The 6,000-nt window shown below is 44.2% G+C and overlaps 1 protein-coding gene across 2 annotated transcripts in view; it reads left to right on the top strand.

Annotated features, from left to right (window-relative positions):
• Window positions 1-5,204: 5,204 nt before the first annotated feature.
• Window positions 5,205-6,000, top strand: part of LOC125346666 (biliverdin reductase A-like) — a 109,915-nt gene continuing 109,119 nt past the window's right edge. Inside the window, exon 1 of one of the 2 annotated variants that reach the window (XM_048339411.1) lies at window positions 5,205-5,248. The gene's annotated coding sequence lies outside the window, so the exon portion shown is untranslated. Of the gene's footprint in view, window positions 5,251-6,000 lie in introns of both variants that reach the window. The other variant, XM_048339410.1, reaches the window with a different exon arrangement.

Below are 6,000 nucleotides of genomic sequence, written 5' to 3'. Positions count from 1 at the left end.
GCTTTTGCAAAAAATCGCTGGCCACCTGTTGGGCCCCCAGCGGATGTATACCTGGTGGAAGGGCAGCCTGGCTTCAGATTCCCTTAGAATCCACTGGGCTTGGGGGGTGACAAGATTTTTCCCCCTGATGCTCTCAAGGGCATGTTTGTATTTATTCCCCCATTTTCTTCCAGCTTGTTACTTCTAAATAGACATACAAAACCTTACCCTGTGGAATCTTCCTCAGGTGGCTTCACAGAAAGGTCCAAAGACAGGCCAATTCATGCTGGATACTGACTCCCTGCTTCTGTCTGAGATGCTCCCAAACTACAGTATCCTCAAGGTTCTCTCTCAGAACTATCCCTTTAACATGCTTTCCTCATGGTTTGGATGAGTGCAAATGGTATGTGTTCAGAAAATACTAACATTAGAGTGATGGGCTTGGTTATTCTCTAGAAGGCTTGAGAGAGTAAGGCCCACTAAACACTCTATTCAGTGTATTTCCTAGAATATCCTGGAGATAGATGGAGACCTGAGACTAGTTCTGGCACAAGTTTATAAAGCCTTAAAATTATACTTGATGCCCTTAGAGGCAGGAACTGCTGGAACTGGTCAATGTGGATTTTTTTTAAATTAGTGGTTAGTAATTGTACAAATAGGTTTCATTGTGTTTATGATTTTTGGTGTGAAATCCTGGTTTTTGTGTAAAAGCACAGTATATTACTAGCAGATTGTTTACCCAGTGTGTTTTCATGTTATCACTTGTGGGACCAAGGATCCTGTAGGAACCTTTCTATTGGGAAACACAAGAGAAAGACTAATAGTTCATGTAGAAGTTTCCTAATTCTTTACCCATCTAATCCTCTAAATAATTCTGGCAAGTGGCCATAAATAGAAGTCAGCATATCTGAGACTGAAAATCAAAACAAGTCTGACATTTCAATGAAGTAAATTTAGGGAGACAATACCTTCAATTAAAAACCTGTAATAGAGCAAGCAAAATTAGTTTGTAAATAATTTGTTGATTCTGTGGACATGAAAGGATTCCAGCTGGCAAAGGATAGCATATGGAACTTCAGTGAACAGTTCCTATAGTAACATTTCTGAGATGCTTGTGGTATGGTCTAAATTTCAATGTCTTACAAAGTGTGGAGATTGGAACCTAAAACCCCTCGTGATCAGATTGAAAGCTGGACTTTGGGGAAATGTTTAAGTCCCATATGTGAGATTAGGACTTGTTTTGAGAGTTCATTAGAGAGAAGACTCTAATGGGCTTTCCTCTCTAGGATGCTTCCAACCCTGATGCTCAGATCTCAGCCTTCAAGAAGCTAGGATTACAGGCATGGGCCATAAGTGCCCCGCCTGTTGCTATTTTCTTATGGTTTAACACTATTTGAATGGGGATTTTATGTGTTTTGTGAGCTAAGGCAGCTATTACTATACCCCTAACCTACCACAAAATCCTTTAGGCTTTAACAAGTAATCACTCTGTGCAGTGGGTTGCTCTACCTACACACACACACACACACACACACACACACACACACACACACACACAGAACTGAACATAACATGCACTAACACATTCCTAACATAACATTTCAAGAATTTGGGGGTGTGTAGGTCACTTGCTTAATCGCTGCTCTCAAGGACTTGTAGGGTCCAGACATCCCAAAGCTCTTCCGACTCAGGAAGTCATCATCCATGGACTTTGCCAAACCAGCATCCTTTCTCCTTGTACCCCAATTCAACATTTCATTTAGAGGAAACACCCTGCTCACATGTTCAGACTCTGGGATTTGGCTCAAGACCCAGGCCTTGCCAGTGAGAAGAGGACTTCTCATTGCAGGGACTTTTTTATTTTATTTTTTTAAAAAGGGCTTATCAGCTTCTCGCTATGACAAATTGTGCTGCGATGAACATTGTTGTGCTGGTGGCATTACTGTGATTTTGTTTGTGGGCTTTTGGATAGATACCCAACAGTGGGGCTGCTGGGTCATAGGGGAGTTCTATATTGAGCCTTCTGAGGAATCTCCATACTGCTTGCCAGAGTGGCTGAACCAGTTTACATTCCCACCAACAATGAAGTAGGGTTCCCTTTTGGCCACATCCCCTCCAACAATTGTTATTATTAGTTTTCTTGATATATGACATTCTTGCTGGGGTGAGATGGAATCTCAATGTTGTTTTGATTTGCATTTCCTTTATGGCCAGTGATGTAGAGCATTTTTTCATATGTCTATTGGCCATTCTCATTTCCTCATCAGAGAAGTTTCTTTGTAAGTCTTTAGCCCACTTGATGAGGGGGCTATTGGTTCTTTGCAGTTTTGTTTTGGAAGAAGGTAATTTTTTTAGTTCTGCATATATTTTAGAGATGAGGCCTTTGTCTGTTGAATGTCCGGTAAAGATCTTCTCCCAGTCTGTGGGCTTTCTGTTTATCTTGAGAGCTATGTCCTTTGCCGTGCAGAAGCTCTGCAGTTTGATGCAGTCCCATTTGTCCAACCTTTCTTTGATTTGTAGCCTTTCAGGGTCTTTGTTAAGGAAGTTCTGTCCTGTGCCAAGGAGCCCAAGTGTTTCTCCTACTCCTTCCTTTAGTGTCTTCAGGGTGCCTGTTTTGATTTCAAGGTCTTTAATCCATTTGGAATTGATTTTGGTGCAGGGTGATATATAAGGATCTAGTTTTAGTTTGCTGCATGTGTTGAGCCAGTTTTGCCAGCACCACTTGTTAAAGAGGCTATCTTTCTTCCATACTATTGTTTTAGCTCCTTTATCAAAGATTAAGTAGGCATAGTTCTGTGGGTTTAATTCTGGGTCTTCAATTCTGTTCCATTGGTCTTCAGGCCTGTTCCGGTGCCAATACCAAGCTGTTTTTATTACTATAGCTTTATAATACAGCTTGAAGTTGGGTATTGTAATTCCTCCAGCACTGTTCTTTCTGCTTAGGAGTGTTTTTGCTATTCTAGGTCTTTTATTGTTCCATATGAATTTCTGGATTGCTTCCTCTATTTCATTAAAGAATGGTGTTGGGATATTAATGGGTATTGCATTGAATTTGTAGATAGCCTTTGGCAATATTGCCATTTTGATTACATTAATCCTCCCAATCCAGGAGCATGGGAGGTTTTTCCATTTTCTTAGTTCTGACTTAATTTCATTTTTCAAGCTTTTAAAGTTCTCTTCAAAGAGGTCTTTCACTTCTTTGGTTAAGGTTATTCCTAGGTATTTTATGTTTTGGGGGGCTATTGCAAAAGGAGTTGCTTTCCTGATTTCAGCCTCGGTCTTCGGGTTGTTAGCATAGAGAAAGGCCGTTGATTTTTGAAGGTTTATTTTATATCCTGCAACATAGCGAGAAGCTGGAACCAACCCAGATGCCCCTCCATAGATGAATGGATCAGGAAAATGTGGTACATTTACACAATGGAATTTTATGCCTCTATCAGAAAGAATGACATTGTTCCATTTGTAAGGAAATGGAAGGACTTGGAAAAAGTTATACTAAGTGAAGTGAGCCAGACCCAAAGAAACATAGACTCTATGGCCTCCCTTATTGGGAATAATTAGTACAGGTTTAGGCAAGCCATAGCAGAGCATCACAAGGCCCAATAGCTATACCCTTAGGAACACATAAGATGATGCTAATTGAAATGAACTCCATGTTATGGAAACAAGGGATATATCACAGTTGTAACTACTTTCAACGTCCTATGTGTATGTGTAGTTTCTATTATAGATAATGTTTTGTATCACCTTCCTATGTTTGTACCTACACTATCTCTGTAATTTTATCTGAGTATATTGGAAACCGTGTTTACTGGTATTGGAAGTAGGAAATTCAAAGTGAATACCAAATTCGAGAGACACAGGGTAAAAAAAGAGAAATAACTACAAAAGCAATACTTGCAAAACTGTTTGGTGTAAGTGAACTGAACACCTGGGGGGGGGAGGGAAAGGGGGGGAGGGAGGGGGGCATGAGGGACAAGGCAACAAACAGTACAAGAAATGTATCCAATGCCCAACGTATGATACTGTAACCTCTCTGTACGTCAGTTTGATAATAAAAATTTGAGAAAAAAAAAGGGCTTATCATAGTCTGAGATACAGAGATTGAGACATAGAAGAGATGCATGAAAAACAGTAAGCCAAAAATATAAATAAATACTATGTTAGATGGCCACACACGCTTTGGAAAGATATCACCCAAACTAAGGAAGTTAGGACCAAAGCAGATGATAGTTTTGATGGGGTAGATTCAGTGGTTGTCCATGAGGTCTAACACTTGAGCAAAGATCAGAAAGAGTGGGGGATCGCCAGGCATTCCCGAAAAGGAGAGAAGCCAATCCAAAGCCCAAGTGCAGAAGCCTGCCTGTGTTGTTCAAGAAACAGCTGAGAGGCCAAAGAGGAGGAGGAGAAAGAGGGGGAGAGGGAAGGGTAGGGGAGGAGAAAGAGCCAAAGCAAGGGAGGAGTGGGTGATGTGCAGGTGAGGGAGCAGCAGGTGATGCAGAGCTTCCACTGGGAAGTTTGTGGATTTGAGAATAGAAACTAACTTAGGGTTTGAAGGTCAGTCTGGCTGCTGCGCGGGGACAGGTCAGGGAGGACAACACTAATGCCCCAGGTGGGAGATGATAGAGAAGACTCTGGGTACATAAGGAAAGTCCAGTCCAGAGAATTCTCTGACTCCCAGGTGGGCGGAGATACCCATGAGGCAGCAAGGTTGCAGGCCTGAGCAACTGGAAGAACAGGGTTGCCTCTGAGATGGTGAATCTGGGGTACAAATATGGTGCTGTTGTGATTGTGAAGTACTTTAGGTGAGTAGGAGTGGAACCTGAGGAGGTCCTACTTGAGATAAAAATTTAATGTCAAGCTACAAAGACTTGCTTTCTCTCCCTGTAGCCAAAAATAAGGTGGGGGGGGGGGGGACAGGGGGTTCCTAGGGCTTGAACTCAGGACCTGGGCACTAAGGTTTTTCCTTCAAGGCAAGCACTCTACCACTTTGAGCCACAGTGCCACTTCCTGTAGCCAAAAATAAAACACAGAACGTAAGGCTCCTCCTCCCTAGGTGTCTCCGCCCAAAGCAAGACTGCAGCCAGTGGGAGCTCAGCGGCCGCCCTTTGGGGGGAAGTGTGAAGCTGCGAGGTGGGCGGGCTCCAGAGGCCAAGCTGCCCAATTTCGGTGGCTTAGGGTGAAGGGCACTAGGATCCGCCAGCTCCTCTGGATCCTGTGCACTCACGGGGATCGCGCCCGCAGAACTGTGCATGCTCACGGGGACCCGGTAAACTCACAGAGATCTGTCCTGCTCCTGGGGATTCTGTAGGCTTGCTGGGATCGGGCGCGTTCCCGGGCATCTGGCGTGCGTTCACTGGGATCCAGTATGCTGGCAGGGTTCTTGCAGGCTCACTGTTCGCGCACTTGGGGACTGAGCACATGGGGGTCGAGGGCACTGTTGGGGATCAGCTCCTGCAGTCTCCTTTGCGGGGCCAGTGCGGGTGGACCAGAGTGGCACAGAGAGCAGAGGCCCAGAGCCCCCGGCAGCCTCCCCACCGCTGGACCGTGTCCTGCCCAGCCCTGACCTCGCTGCCCATGCCCAACCACAGCGCCTGGGAGAAGCCACAGGCCCGATCCAACAGGGAGAGGGATGCTCGCTCAAGTACAAAAGAAAGATACGTTAATATATGCATTCCTTGGGGCCCCACCAGTGGGTCCAGCAGTTCCTGTTTTCCCTATCACCAGACTGGGAGGAGCTGGAGTTGCAGCAATAGAGGCCAAGGTACCACCTGGCCTTTTGGACTGGGAGGATAGTCCACACCTAGGACCACATATGGGACCCTCCCCCAATCTTCTCAGCCCAGTTTTCCAATTGTGTTGTTTATTTTCTACTTAATCAGGTTTTCTCAAATATGGGCGCACTCCAAGTTTTAAAATACTAGAAATGTATTCCTTAGAACAATTGGCATCATATTAGCATATTGTCTCATGTTTTCCTGTTACATGAAGATTCCTTTCAATGCAAGGTAGAAGCTTTTG

Source organism: Perognathus longimembris, chromosome 2 (genome assembly GCF_023159225.1).
Source record: "Perognathus longimembris pacificus isolate PPM17 chromosome 2, ASM2315922v1, whole genome shotgun sequence".
NCBI lineage: Eukaryota > Metazoa > Chordata > Mammalia > Rodentia > Heteromyidae > Perognathus > Perognathus longimembris.
This window is presented reverse-complemented; position numbering and strand designations above follow the sequence as displayed.